Below are 16,663 nucleotides of genomic sequence, written 5' to 3'. Positions count from 1 at the left end.
CCCGCTGGGGTGGCCGCTCCTTTTTCCCACTCAGCGGCCAGACTCTGGAACGCCCTTCCCTTCGCCATTCGAGGAAATAGCAACCTCCTGTCCTTTCGAAAGGCCTTGAAAACGCATTTGTTTGCAAAATCCTGCTGATCTGCCCTGAGCCTGCGCTAAGCCATTTAATCTTCAAGCGCTGCGAGGCCTCAGGGCAGTTATGCGCTATACAAATGCAATTTTTCATTTCATTTAATTTCATTTCATTCTGCCACGTTATTGGCCCCATAATGTCTAAAGCTAACTCCGCCCATGGTAATTTGGGACAATTAAGAGATGACATTGGGGGATTGAGTGTCTTTTGACTTTTGTCAGAACACTCACAATGAACACAATCACGAACTGACCTCTCAATCTCCAAATCAATCCCAGGCCACCAATACAAAGCTTTTACATTCTTTTTAGTTCTGGATATGCCAGGATGTCCTTCATGTCCTAGAGATATAATTTTTTGACGAACTCCTAAAGGTGGAACAAGTTTCTCACCACGGCACAAAAAAAACCCATCAACGCTAAGCTCATCTTTGACTTCCCAAAATGGTTTATATTGGACATCGGCCTTAGACTGAGCAACCCAACCTTGGTTAATTTTGGTCTTAATTGCTTCAAGAATTATATCTTTAATAGATTCACTTTCCCACTCTTCTTTCGATAAACCTTGAGAACTAGAAAACACTCCTGCAACACAATAATCATTCCACGAATTTTGATCAATTTCCTTCATGGGTAAAGGCAGCCTACTTAAAAAACTCAGCCACAACATTCTTCGCTCCAGGCACATATTCTATGGTATACATATAATCCTGAAGCCTCATTGACAGCCTTGCAATCCTGGCTGAAGCTCTGCTCAAACCTTCAGTGGTAAGAAGTTTAGTTAAGGGTTTGTGATCAGAGCGTAAAATGAATGGTTTACCCCATATAAATTTGCGAAAATGTTCCATTGACCACACACACGCCAGTGTTTCACGCTCGATGACAGAATATTTTTCTTCACAAGGCGATAAAGAACGAGAAGCGAACGCTATGACAACTTCATTGCCTTGCTCTGAAACTTGTGACAACACACTTCCCAAACCAGTCCCGCTAGCATCGGTGGTAAGATAAGTTTTTGCAGAAGGATCAAATCCTTGTAACATAGGTGCATTGACTATTGCAGACTTAATTTCTTTAAACGCCTTCTTACAATTATCATTCCACAGAAAAGGTGACTTGTTCTTCATCAAAACACGCATATCAAATGTTTTCTGTGAAAATTGGTTGACAAATTTCGAGTAAACTCAGCTAAACCTAAAAATGATCTGAGCTCATCCTTAGACTTAGGTTCTGGAGAATTAACAATAGCCTCCACTAACTTTGCTTTTGGTTTAATGCCACCATCACAGATTTCATGTCCCAGGTACGTAACTGAATTTTCAGAGAATTTACACTTACTAAGTTCACCTACTAACCCATTATCTGCTAACATTTTTAACACTTTTCTGAGGAGACTGTCATGGTGAGCTTTATCCTTCCCCATGGTCAATATATCGTCCTGGAAGAAAATCACTCCTTTGATGTGTCCAAATAAGTTAGACATTAACCTTTGAAAAACTGCAGCGGCTGATGCTAAGCCGAAAGGCATTCGTTTAAACCTAAAACAGCCAAACGGAGTGCAGAATGAAGTTAAATGTCTACTATCAGGGTCAAGAACCACCTGATGATAGGCTGCAGATAAGTCTAAAGTGGAAAACACTTTGGCATCTTTGGTGAGTGACAGCATTTCATCTATACGTGGAAGTGGATATTGATCAACCAACATTTGGCTGTTCAAATATCTCAAATCCACACACATACGGGCCTTTCCGTTGGCCTTTCGTGCGACGACCAACGGAGAAACCCATTCTGCAGCTTCTACCGTTTCAATAATATTGGAGTTGAGCAATTTATCCAATTCTGATTTGACTTCATCTCTAATGATAATAGAAATATTCCTAGCTTTATGAATTTTGGGGACTGCACTGTCTTTTAACCTGATCTGGTGTGTAAAACCTTTCAATTTACCAATACTTCCTGAAAACACAGATGGAAATTCATCTATTACCCATTTCTTATTGTCTTCACTGGTACAAGAAACCAATACCTGTTCTTTACTGTTAGGATCAAGAATTATATCAAGACTCCTCTCCCTCCAACCAAGAACAGATGGTCCATCCTTAGAGACATATAATTTGCAAGTAGCATGTCTTCCTTTGAATCTAAAAATTAAAACTCTAAAACCTAAAATATCAATTGTATTACCAGTGTAGCTCTCCGGTGAAATATCAGACGGTTCTAACCAATTTCCAATCTGGTTAATAAACTGTTCTTCCCATACATGCTTATTAACAATGGTATAGGGTGATCCAGAATCTGCAGCAAGCTGCGTAAGAATTCCCCCTAAAGAGACTTGACAGAAAGGTTTGCTTGAATCAATATCAGAGATATTCAAAACAACTTTTTTTTTAACTATGTTCTGTACTTCTAAAACCTCATCACCAGATGACGAACTAACATCTTGTTCTGTTTCTTGAATACAGGCAATTTTGCTTTTGTAGTTTTTATACATTTTTTTTCTACACACCTTTGCAAAATGCCCCATAACACCACAAACTAAACATTTTGTATTTTTAGCTGGGCACTTTGAGTAATAAGCAACATGAGAATGACTCCCACATCTGTAACAAACCAGTTCAGAGGTTTTCCTTGAATCAAAGGTTTCTTTTTTTATATTTCCTGACCTGAAGTCTTTGTTATTTTTAACAAAACTTTTACCCTCAGAAATTTTATTGACTACTTCAACTTCTTTTTTGTCATTAGAAAGAGACGCTTTAGCACACCGTTTAGAAAGTTCTGCCTTTTTAACCATGGCAATGATCTCTTTTAAAGTTCCATCACCTTCAACCCACAACTTGTTTTGTATGGTTTTAGTTTTAGTGTACATAACGATTTGATCACGAATGAGATCATCATGAAGTTGGGCGAATTTGCATTTCACAGCTAATTTCCTCAATGCGGAATCATAGTCTTCAACTGATTCACTTTTCTCTTGCTTGCGTTGGAAGAAAGAATGTCTGGTGACAGCAATACAGACATAAGGAGAAAAATAATCATCCATATCCAAAAGTGCTGCATTAAAAACATCCACATCTCCAGCAGATCTATCTAGTTTGTCAAGTTGATTATAGATTCTTAATCCTTCAGGACCAAGACCTAATAATAAAATTATTTTCTTTCTTTCCGGTGAAAATGAACCACTAACATCCTCAAGATTGGCCACGTAATTCAGGAAATATTCCTTCCAATCTAGCCATGCCACAGGAGGATCACCAGGAATAACCAAAAAGTATCTGGGTGCATTTAAGTTCAAACCATGTACAGGCCTTTCTCCACTTGCTGTGCTTTCATTAGTGTTAGGCATAATGAAAAGTACTTTACACAATGTCAGCGTTTACAAATAGATAAGTAGTTTGAGGTTCTTGAAATATTTGCAGGCAGCACCTTTATTTTAACGAATTATGGATAAAGATATAAGTAAATAATTGAGAAAAAATATTGTTAAATACCATAAGAAAATGTCCAAAATCTCCACATCGATTCGCGATGTAAACGCGGTGAAATTGGACTAACAGCGTTATCCAAAATGGCCGCCGACGTGACCTTACGTCGGGTCGTACCCAAGATGCACTTCGAAATCTCAAAGCTGACTTGACGCGGACAAACAAAGAAGGATTCGAATGACGGAGAATAATCCTCACGAAGATGTTGCGTCTTTTGAAATCAGCGATGATGCAGTAGCGCCGGAGCAGTTGGGCAACCGGCAAGATTTAAAGAATGCAAAAGGTACAGATAGCACAAGATACGAACAAAGTTGCTAAAATCAAAAATAAGTTCTCACCGCAAATGACTTCCGATGAGAGAAGAAAGTTCCGTTGGGAGTTAAAGTTGATATTTTTGATTTCCAAGCACAAATGAAATTGTTCTGTCTAAAAGTAGTCGAGTTGAGTCGAATCCAGTCAAGTTGTAAACGTGGACTTTCAAATCGTATATAGAGTTTCCCTCGTCGCCAAATCTGTAGTAACTCCAACACAACTATGAGTTGATTTAAAGGTTTAATGTAAATAAAGTGAAGCAGTAAGTATTAAAGGTGCTGCCAGCTTGAAGTAGAAAACAGGTCTGGCAAACACTCTAAGAATCATACTACAAGACATGCTTACATTCTAACATCATATTCTACAGCACAAGCCCAAAGTTCTAAAGAAGAAAAGCATCACTACAGCCTGCCTTTTGGCCATCAAAGTGGCCCAGAGGACTTTCACAATTTTTTTTTTTTTTTTTGGTAAAACCTTTATTTACGCAAAAAGGTACACCGCTATTTAGCCGAACATCCCAGAGGCACGGCAGCATTTCAAAGACATGAATCACGGCATACATCAATCACAATACCGGATAAATGAGGTTTAATTTTATGGTAATCACAGGATGCCATCTATAACTGAAAGCTCCAATATAGCACAAAGGAAACGGGAATCAGGAGTCTAGCCGTGAGGAAGAAGAATATTATGAACAATCCAAACAAGGAGTCCCGCAGAAGGATGGCAACCACTAGAAAGAACTGGGCAATGCAGCAGAGGTACAGGAGACATGTGCATACAATTATCACAAATATCAATTAAGTCCCGGCCCAGTAACAACAACAATGCAACAACCGCTAGGACACAGTTTACGAAAATCCAATGAAAAACGCAAAGAACAACCCACCCGGCGACCCCCAACCCAGAAAAAGAGAATAAAAGGAAGCAGAAGAAGAAGAAAAAAGGCCATAGAAACAAAAATAAAAGAAAAAAGGGAAAACCCGTCCCCCAACCCCCCACCCTGCACAACTGTAGATGGCTATGGCCTACCCCCCTTTAGCAGCGTGCCTGTCGCCCAGTACCTAAACCCTAAATATAGAAGAAAAGTTAATATAAAAAGGAGGAAAAAGAGAGAGAGCGGAGGAGGAGACAAAAGCAATAAAACAACACCCGATCATACATCCCCGGAGCCCAGGATCACAGAGGAAACACAGAAGCGAGAGCATTAGTAGGCAAAACAGAGCGCATCGAGTTTAATCACCAGGTAAACCAACACCATCCAGCAGTAAGGCAAATTCAGCCCTAGGACTTTCACTATTGAGCAATGTTTTTTATGGCTACCACTGTCCCAATCCCAAAGAAGGCCCGTCTCCCTCTATAGACACGTATTAAAAATCAAGCAGGTCAGTAAAAGCAGATTGGCTAGAAATGGAAATTCCTGACAGCACCCTGGCTATCAGGTCAGCAAATCAAGTCTGAGGGATCACTAATTGAAAAGTTTGTAGGACATATAGAAACCTTGGCAGGACCATGACTTTGAAGAGTTCAATCCTGAGGATAATAGTCAAGGGAAGGTAGGACCATTTACTCAGTTCCCTCCAGGTCTGAGTCAACAGTGGGGTGAGATTGAGACTCCAGGTAAGCTCAGGCTCCATAGTGATTTAATTACCAGGTGTTGGAAGCTAAACCCTCAGACATGATTTCCAGTCAACCATCTCCACTTTGAGCGGGATTACCAGTGACTTAGACCAGAATCCTCACCATAGAGTTCTAGCATTTGAATGAGTCGTGGACCTGTATCCTGAGGGTGACACATGAAAAGAATATATCATCAACATAGAGGGCAATCTGGTCCTTCGAGTCATCCTTTCATCAGAGTCCCCATACCTGGACTTTTCATTGCAGCCACATTTTATCACTACAGTAAAGAGGAGTGGTGAGAAAGGGAAGCAGTGCCTGGTTCATATATAAACTAGGAATGGGGCAAGAGGGTGCATTTCACTTTCACATGCGCTTGAGGGTGAGCGCATAGAACTTCACAAAGGACCTAAAGCTAGACCCAAATCCCATAAGAAAGAGTACTTTGAATAGGAAGGACCAATACATGAAGCCAAATGGCTTTTTGAAATCTATGAGCATGAGTGTGGTGAGGTCCTTAAGCCTATGGCGCTGCATCAGCTCAATTTGTATCCTACTAATGCAGTGTTGGGTACTGTGATGGGGGATAATGCTACATTGGTCCAGGTGAACAAGCAAGTTTACCAACTTGGAGAAGCCTATTAGCCAGGACCTTGGCACATATCTTGATCCTTGCATTTATGAGGGAAATCAGGTGAGACGAAGGATATTGGTCCAGGGCTTGTCCTGATTCGTGAAAGAAACGGAACCTTCTCTATCACTTCCTGATACATACACAGTAGGTGAGGAGAGAGGGCCGGCTTCAATGTGGCACAGTATTCAAGTGGGAACCCATGTGGACCAGGTGTCGTTCTTCATTTCATACAGTCTCCTTTAGTGTGAGGGGCTGGTCCAGAGCGTCTCTGTCTAGAGTGCCCAGTGTCTCCAGTGGGAGATCTTCAATGAAGAGGCTTAAACGCTTGTGGGTGGACTATAGTAGGAAGCGGAAGCAATCTCTGTTGTGGCATTGATCTGCTGTTTGAGCCGGTCCCTTCATTCAGGGATCACTCTGGAGGCAACAACTCTGGTTGCCAGCCAGTAGAGCAGTTTCCCAGACTTGTTGACCCATTCATGCCTGGGGTGGAGAGATAGAACATTTACAATGAGATACTGAGGTAGACCTGGGATGGTGCTCTCTGGCGCACTGCTCATCTAAGTGGTCATCTCTGTGGGGAGTCAATACACCGGTACAGTTGCAGCAGAGATTACACTTCCAAATGATTGCAGACCTTATGGTGGAGCCCAAGCCCTCTTAAGGTTATGAACTGTCTGGTTTACTAAGTGATAGGGCTTTTGAATAAAATGAGTTAGTTATCTGGGTTGAGTATAGCATTTTCCTGTACATCTAGGTTGTGGGTCAGGGTCTCCCTCACAACATCTCCCCAGGCCGCTGAGCTGAGTTTCCTAGGATCTCCGAGGTGTTGTATGCCTACTGACCATGTAGTCCTGTTAAAGATTGCAGGAATCGCTGTTAGCATGAGCTGAAAGCCATTTTGTACTTGGCAGCCATCTTAGTTAGCCATGTGCTTGCCATGTGCTTTCACCCTCTTCCAGAGCCTTGCACATGCTCAGAAAGGCCTAGCTGGAAGAATGCACCTGCTCCTAGTATGTAACTGTCAGGGTATTCTTGCTGATGTAAGGAGAAATATCTCTCCTCACACTTAGTTGAGCAAGCACATTTTGTATAGCCATATTAGTTAGTAAGTAATCTTGTATATGCCAGGACCTCCCCTTGGTTTTATGCTGACTATGTAACCTATGCATATATAAGGCCCCTGTTCTCTGAACTCCTTAGACTGGCTCCTACAGTGGCCTGAGGGTACCGTATGACGCAGTCTCCCTCATCTGAGGTTAATAAATGCATTGTTTTTATATTACAGCTTCCTTGCCAATTTCTTCTTTGTTGGTTTAAAGGACCAGGTGTATTAGTGAACCCCGTTTTTTATTTCTTCAGTCCTACCTCCTCCGAGGATGCAATTAGTCTCACAAGGTGCATGGAAGATGGGGATGTCTTGCCGGCCTGCTTGCAACGCCGAGCCTCCGGTTCTCTTGTAGGCAGGACATGCAGCCAGGTGGGAAGCCCATTTTTGCTGAGAAGTAGCAAGCCTCGGGGGCCAGTCCTGTGAGGAAGAATGGATTTTGCTAAGTCTCTGGTGAGTGCCCTCTCCCCTTGGTCAACCCAGGTGTCTTACTGTCAGTTGAGGCCTGCTGTAGGTGTTTTGTGAGGTAGTCCCTCTGCTTTATAGGACCTTCTGGGTTGCGACCATATGTCGAGTGTACAATGGACATCTCTAGGTCTAATCATTGGTCCACTACGGTGTCCGGCTTTATGGGTTTAGAGTCTTGTGGGGCTATTTCCTCATGTTTAGACCCATCTCCGGTAAGATGTTGTTCGTGCCCCCTTCCAGTGGGTGTGGTTAATGTCTCAGTATTGAGGCTAGAGGTGCACTGCTTGCTCACTGCCTCAGGGCCAACCACAGGCAGCTCCTGCCTCCACGTAGACAGCGTTTACAGGCTGGGTAATGTCAGGAACCAGGACCCAGCATTGTGAGGAGGAAGAGGTCTGTGTGGTGCGTGTCAAGGGACTTCACCCTTCTACAGTCCAATTTTCAGGGCCTGCCGTGGTCAACCGCCACATTATCCAGCGTCCTCACTGGTGTGCCATCAGCAAGTGCCTTTGTCTGCCCTGGTTCAAGTCAGGGAGCGAGATGGGGATCCAAGATGCTGTGGCTTCCTCTACCAAGGGACCTCCCTCAGCAAATCGACTCCGGTGTTACATCAGCAGCAGGTTTGGAGCCAGTGCTGTGGGTCGGGTGTTGGAGCTTTCTAGAGAGGGACCGCTATCTTGGCGTCCCATGTCATGCACCTGTGAATTGTGCCAATTTAGCACAATTCTTCCAGTCCTAGTCAATGGCAGAGCATCATTTTGATAAGGTAAATGACACTTGTAACATGGTTTGCCTGGTTTACACTTTTGAGTAAGTTAACTACTGTTCTACTTTTCACTTTACAACTTTTCGCAAACTCCAAGTATAAGTTACTACTTTAAAAAAAGTTGTAAATCCAGCATTACACATGGCCAACCACTGGTACTCATTCCATTGTTTTTCTAAAACATTTTATTAAATGTATACAATTTATCAAAACACTCAGCGTGTGAATGATTACAGAACTTCAAGTCATCATGCCACAGTATCATTAGTAGCCAATAAAAACATAAATAAACCAGATGAATGAAAACATCAGTTGCTTCAGATTTGTGCTCCAGGAATCTATTTTTTTTAATAAAACCTCAGAAAAATCATTTTAATTTAATTAAAATATTTCCATTAAATTAAGCTTCAATTGTAAATTAATTTATCAGTGCTGAATCATTTTATTATTTTGTTCTACATTTAAAGTAAATGTATAAAACGAAGTTACATATTTAACATAAAATATTTATAACATTAATGTTTGAGTTAAATACATTTTCCCTCTACTTTACTATAGAAAGACTGTGTAAATATATATTAAAAATAGATTTCCACCTAAAAAATGTGCATTCATAATTATTAAAAGCGATTTATAGAATACATTAAAATTAATGTACTTATTAATTTTTAATACAATTTATTGTTACATTATTGTTTTGAAATAAAATAGACTACAGTATTTTATAATTAAATAAGAACTATGTACCATTTTTATAAATGATGTTTACCATACATTTATATTGAAATTTTTGACTATGTTAAATAATTTCATTCAATTTAACATTAATTCCTATTTGGTTTCATTTTAGGTCCTACCTCCATTATTTCTAAGAGGGGATGTTGCAGTATCATTGGTTGGCCGTTTGTATTGCTTGACATACTACTATTTTATTTTTAGTAGTACCTTTTCTCACAGAGTCTGATTCACAAACATAACTCACACTTTTGAGTAAGTTTACACTTTTGGGTAAGTTTACTACTTTTCAGTAGTCACAAACACTAAGTGTAAGTTACTTCTAAAAAAAACAGTAGTATGCCCAGCCCTACACATGGCCAGTCACTGGTACTGCAACACGAGGGCCAGAAGTCTGGTTGACGCAGACCAGGGCTGCAAGTAGGCCGGCCAATGATGTGGAAAAGGAAAAGGTTGACAGACTATAGACAAGACTAGATTCTACCTCCCTCAGTAGAGCACTGGACTTTTGAGAGATTGCTAGCAGTGAAAAGCTATGAGCCATCTAGTGTTTTTTTTGTCAATCTGTAGGTGCCCAGCAGCCCACTTCCAGACCAGATTACTGGTTCCTGAAGAATTTGTACAAAGACCATACATGAGGGGAGATCACCTCTTTAAATCTCTTTCCAGGGGGCATGTCCAAGAGGGTAGCCTGCTAGGAGCTCTTCGACGAGGGTCCCCAGTCCAGATACGCCCGCGGCCGGCACCGTTGTGCCCTGCTGAGAAGTGAGGATGGAAGCAGCCCTTTGAAAGAGCTCGGGCCTTCCCTGGAGCTCCTGGGAACGGTCCGAGATCCCTGGGCCTCATCCCGTCATGGATCGGTCAGTCTACATCCCTCAGCCCAAGACGGCTCTGCCATTTTGATAAGCGCAGGACCCGGGAGAGCAGCAGCATGCTGTGATGGGCCGAAGGAAACCGCAGCATCAATGCTGACTGGGCCCCCATCTACTCTAACAAGCTTGTGTGGTGAGCATCCGAGGGCCTGGGTAGACGGGAGCTGGACGGTGGGGTCTTGGCTAATGTGGCCCTCTTTACATCGCTGGGCACATGGAGGAGACTGGGGCCTAGGGCTTCTGGGGCATAGTGGAGGCCCCGCCATCCCCCACCTGGGCTGTAACAAAGGCCCCCGCAACCCCGTAGTTCGGGGGGCCCGAGCACCAAGGGGCCCCCTTAACAAAGTCTGCTGGCCAGATAGCTCCTGAGTAAGCGGACGGGGGCCCCTCCATGTACTTTGCAGGGGGCCCCCTCGAGTTTCGTTACCCCACTGCTCCCCACCGGAGCAGCTACAGTGTGCTGGGGGATAGCGTTACTGGGGGGCACTGTGGAGGCCTGGTATGATCTGCTAATATGCGGAACTGGACTACCTGTACGCCTGCAAGCCAGTGTAACTGAGGACTCCTCCAACGCCCTATAGTAGGCGCACACACCTTCACTCGCCCTACTGGAGGGGGGATTCTTCTGGTGATCCACAGCTGACCATAACACATCTGTTTGCCATATGTTCCTATCTCTGAGGATACCTGTGGCGCCACGCTGTTGAGGTCTGCAGTGGCCGACTTGGAACTCTGTGGTGTACAAAAAAGACTCCTGCAGAAGGTCAGGCCCCTAGGTGAGTGGGGAAACTTTTTAACACCTGTGGCCGCTGACGAGCCCACTTAGCACCCTGGCAGAGCTAGCCTTTACCCCACACGGGACACCCAGGTGCATTGTGCTCCCCCAAAACAGTATGGCAGCCCACAGAGCAAAGAAGGACCCCACGCTGAAAGAGTTGCTCACCAAGGCGCCTGCAAAAGAAGATAGACTCCTCTAAGAGTGCTGCCACCACCAAATACCAGACTACGGAGGAGGCGGTGGCTGGCATGGAGGACCTCCTGGCTCATGTCAATAGACCTATCATGGAGGCCCTCTTTGAAAAGAACTGAAAGGATATAGATACACTCTGGTATGGTGTGACTACAGACATCAAGGAGATTAAAAGGTAGGTGGTGGAATCAGGACAAGAAGTGGTGAATCTGTAAACAGGTTGAGAAACCCAGGAGGAAAACAAAGAGAATCATAGACAAGAACTGATGGACCTATATGAACAGAATATGGACCTGCAACTCCATGTAGAAAACCTTGAGAACCCATCGCACTGCTCCAGCATCCGCATCAAAGGGGCCCCTGTGCTAGCTGATGCAGGTGACTTGGAAGGCTATCTCATCTGATTATTCCGCCACGTGCTTCGGAACTGGCCAAGAAAGAGATTCTGCTGATCATACTCTTGTATATTTGACATTTTTAATGGGGATCCAACCGGAACAATAAAGCACTGACTTTTTGATTGCATTTGAACCATGCTCATAACTTGGAAACTGCACATCCAATCTTTATTGTTCTAACTTTGTTTGCTTCAGCGCAAAGAGTATTATATTTAAACACTTATAGCTGAAGAAACATATATTGTATTTTTATTGTTTTAGTCTTGTTTTGTCCAGTATATAATAAGCTACATTTCAAAACCAGTGTGGAGTCTTTTATGGTGTATTCATTGTGTTTCTGTGTGTGTGTGTGTTACACAAATACTTAACACATTGACTTTTGAGATAAGCCTGCCTGCTCTGTGGCAAGCTACCAGAGGGTGAGCACAGGTAAATCCTAGTAGTGTATCTAGCTTACCCTGACAAGAGTGGTGGGTTCTGCCTACCTTGGGTGTATGCCTTAGCCAACCAGAAACCCCGTTTCTAAAACTTTGTGGCTAGGGACCAGGGCCCATGCTGCTCAAGGGGGCCAAAGTGTGGCTGTATTAGGATCTCTCACCCATCACCTTACAATAACGCCACCTCTTCATGCCAGTTACCGCTTTTCTTCAGGAGCTGCAATAAAATAGAAATTGGGTCACCCTTTCAGACTGATCTTCGAGTGGGACAAAGAAATGCATGTGGTTCACACAGTGGATGGGGCCAATGCAGTCATTTGGCTGAAAGCACCTCCGGGAGACCCGGTCCCGGGGGAATGACGACAAACCCAGCCGAAACACAAAACGTCTAACAGAAGACAATGGCACCACGCTCCGCGGGACACCCTTATGGCTATGTTAGACAAAAGCGGATGAAGAGGCCGCCGTGTGCTCACCTGGCGTCTTGAGGACACCGCCCTGGACTCCACATCGACTGACTCTCGCAGACTGACTCCCAACCTATAAAAGTATCAAGCCCCCCAGGAATGCAGGGCCGGAACATGTGGGCGGGCTGGCCAACGCTGCAACCATAGCCATTTGTGATATAGAACCGGGCTGGTGGAGCTCCGACCATATCTGGATCGATTACACACTTTATAGCAGCCGTCACCGCAAGTCAGAATCACAAACTTTTGGAACTCCCATGAAGGGAGTGGTAGTTGTTCTCGTTGTTCTACCCATGTTTGTCCTTCTCTTTGATCAGGAGGTCCCACTGACTGATACTGCTGCCGCCTCAGGGAGGTCAGCCAACCGCTACTATCCAGATGAGTGGCCTGCTTCTGGGGTTACCAAAAGTCAAGGCCCTTTTCCTCCCACAGATGATTAAGATAATCTTCAATGTCAGAGTTTGTGCCTGCTTTCTGTCTTTTGTCTATTTTCCTGTAATTATGAGCCTCTGTTTATTTTGCCTGTTTTTATTTTGCTTTCTGTTTGTGCCCTTGTCTGTGTCCTCCATGCCCGTTTTTGCCGACCTCTTCCCCGCCGCTACTGCCCCCGTGGCCAGGGCCGGGCTGGGAACCAAAACCGTCCCCGGCAGGGAGGAGGTTGGGGGTGCGAGCGAGCTCTTTGCCGGGGACGGTTTTCGGCCGATTTTGTTACAGGGCTGATTTTGCAGCAATGCTGCATAAATGGCCCTGTAACAAAACCGGCCCCCACACTTGCGGCGCACCGGGGGATTGCCCGTTGCCCGCAACGGTCAGTCCCGGCCTGCCCGTGGCCCTTCCCCCCTGCCGGTTCCCGCTCCTGTCTCCCAGCTGAGTTTCCCTCCCCCTTCCCTATTTAATGGCGGCCGCTGCTCGGGTGTCTGAGCAAGACCTCTGACCTCCAGGTCAGAGACCTGCTCTCTCCCCCAGCAGCTACACTGTTGTGCCACTGCCCTGTGCAGGTAGGTGTTTGAGGCCCTCCTCCACCCGCAGGATCCTGCCTGCGCCTCATCCCTTGTGATCCAGTAGGAGAGCCTTGCTCTTCGTCTGGTCCGCTGCTGTCTGTCTTGTGTTTGTGCCTGTTTTCTGTCTTTTGTCTGTCTTTTTCCTGTAATTTTGTGCTTCTGTGTATTTTGCCTGTTGTTTTTGCCCTTGTCTGTGGCCTCCGTGCATGTTTTCGCAGTCCTCTTCACAACCGCTGCTGTCCCTTAGGCCCTTCCCCTCTGCCGGATCCCACTCCCGCTTCCCAGCTGCACTTCCCTCCCCTTCCCTATTGGCGGCCGTGCACCAAAGGCACTCCAAAGGCATGCCTGTCTGCTCCCCTCCTTGACCTGAAAGCGACCAGCACCAGGGACACTGGCTCTCTGACCATCTACCACTACAACTCTGCTGCCCTCCATGCACTCAACCCCGGAAGGAACAAGAACTGCCAGCTGTCTACACCGGCCACCACTCACGGCCAGTTCTCCTGCCAACACTGCCGACAAACATTCACCACCCTCCGCACCGCCACAGCCTCATGCCATAAGCCAGCAGTCCGAAGCCCTGAGATGCATCCTCGTCAACGTGCGCTCCCTGCACAGACACGTAGTAGAGATCTGGGACCTCCTCAACACCCTCTCGCCAGACATCGCCTTCTTCAAGGAAACATGGACCAACCCCACCTCCGCCCCCAACATCGCCACCGCAATCCCCGACGGATACATGATCCAGAGATAGGACCGCCCAACTGCCCAGGAGGAGGACTCACCATCACACACAAGAGCTTCCTCCGACTCACCACCTCTAGCACGAGCGACTCCCCGTCCACCACCGAACACCTCCATTTCCAGACAAGCCCCAGAATGACCTTACGAGGCACCCTCGCCTACAGACCTCCCAGATCTAGAACTACGTTCACCACTAGCATCGCGGACCTCATCGCGCCCCATGCCATCATCTCCATGGACTACATACACATTGGAGACCTCAACTTCCACCTCGACAACCTCAACAACCCCTAATCGGCCACCCTCCTGGACAACCTCGCCAACCTCGAACTGCAACAACTCATCACCACCCCTACCCACAAGGCAGGACACACCCTCGAACCCGGCTTCATAGGAGACAACAATGTCCACTTCAGCCACACCATGCAACCCATCTGGACGGACCACTACTGCGTTCACTTTCACATCGAAAAACCCACCGCACCCAAACCGGCACCCCGTCCACCACTAAGGAACTTGAGCAAGATCACCGAGGCGCACCTCAACTCCACCCTAAATCATGAAGCCCCCCCACCACGACCAACGCCAACTCTGTAGCCAAAGAACTTCACAGATGGATCACTAACTGCGCAGACGAGCTAGCCCCTCTCCGCAACCCTGACACACAGTGACCCAGGAAGGCCTCCTGGTTCACCACCGACCTCCAAGAAGCCAGACGCACCTGCAGATGTCTCGAGAAGAACTGGAGGAACAGCTAAACTTTGGAAGACCACTCCACTTACAAGAAAACCATGACAGAATACCACCAACTCATCAGATCCACAAAGAAGACCTTCATCCGTAACAAAATCCACGCCAACACCAGCAACTCCAAGGAACTCTTCAACATCATCCTTAATTCACTAATCCGCCCAGCATTGCCACGGACGTAACACCCTCCCAGAACCTCTGCAACAAACTCGCCTCTTACTTCTACCTGAAAATAAGATCCCTCTACGACAACTTCGACAAACAGACACAGGACACCGAACTCACTCCGCCCCCAGCAATGAAAATCAGCGTACCATCTCCTCCTGGATCCCAGTCACCACCGAAGACACTGCATCGACCATGAAAGGCATTCACTCAGGAGCCCCTACGGACCCCTGCCCTCCGCAAATCTTCCACAGAGCTGCTGCCACAATCGCACCAGAGCTACGATGCACCATCAAAGCAACCCTCAAAGCCAGCACATTCCCGGATGACTCGAGAAGCCCTCAGCAGATCCAACAGACTTCAAGAATTACCGACCCATCTCTCTGCTCCCCTTCTTGGGCAAAGTCACCGAAAAGATCGTCAATGTCCAACTAACTAAATTCATAGAAGAGATCTCCATCCTCGAACCCTCCCAATCCGGATTCCGCAACAACCACAGAACCGAGACCGCCCTACTCGCCGCCACAGATGATATTTGCACGCTCCTCGACCAAGGACACACTGGGCCCTGATCCTGCTCAATCTCACTGCAGCCTTCTACAGCGTCTCTCACCGCCAGACTCAACGACGCCAGCATACAGGGGACCGCCCTAGACTGGCTCCGCTCCTTCCTCACCGGCAAAACCCAAAGAATCAAACTTTCTCCCTTTCTCTCCGAACCCACAGAGATCAGCTGTGGAGTATTCCAAGGATCATCGCTCAGCCCCATGCTCTTTAACATCTACATGGCCCCCCTTGCCTCCATCGTCAGACAGCATGGAGTAAGCATAGTATCCTAGGCCGACGACACCCAGATCATCCTCTCCCTCACCAAGGACCCCCTCACCACCAGACTCAGCTTCCAGGAAGGAATGAAGGACGTTGTAACCTGGATGAGCAGCAGCTGCCTGAAGCTCAGCTTGGAGAACAAGAAGTCCTCATCCTCGGACCCGCCCCTTCTGCATGGGACAACACCTAGTGGCCCACCGCCCTCAGCAGCCCTCCCACACCCCCGGGCCATGCCCGGAACCTCTGCATCATACTCAAATCATCCCTCTCCATGACCCAACAGATCAACGTTGTCGCCTCCACCTGCTTCAACACCCTCTACATCCTTCGCAAGCCCTTCAAATGGATCCCCCCCTAGTCAAGAACAGCCGTCAACCACACACTCATAACCAGCAGATTAGACTATAAAAATGTCCTCTACGCCGGGATCAACAAATCTCTGCTCCACAAGCTCCAGACCATACAGAACATCGCACCAAGATTCGTCCTCAGCGTCCCCCGACACAAACACATCACCCCACACCTGCTAGACCTCCACTGGCTCCCCATCGAGAAGAGAATAGCTTTCAAGATACTCACCCACTCATACAAATGCATCCACAACAGTGGACCCCAATATCTCAACGAAAGAATCGCCTTCCACTTACCCAAGAGAAGCCTCCAATCTGCCTACCTCGCCTTCGCCGAAACCCCATGCATACGTAGAGCCAGAACAGGTAGAAGAGCCTTCTCCTACATCGCAGCAAAAACCTGGAATGAGGTCCCGATCAACATCAG

Source organism: Lissotriton helveticus, chromosome 11 (genome assembly GCF_964261635.1).
Source record: "Lissotriton helveticus chromosome 11, aLisHel1.1, whole genome shotgun sequence".
In the NCBI taxonomy this organism is placed as follows: domain Eukaryota; kingdom Metazoa; phylum Chordata; class Amphibia; order Caudata; family Salamandridae; genus Lissotriton; species Lissotriton helveticus.
Note: the sequence above shows the minus strand (reverse complement) of the source record.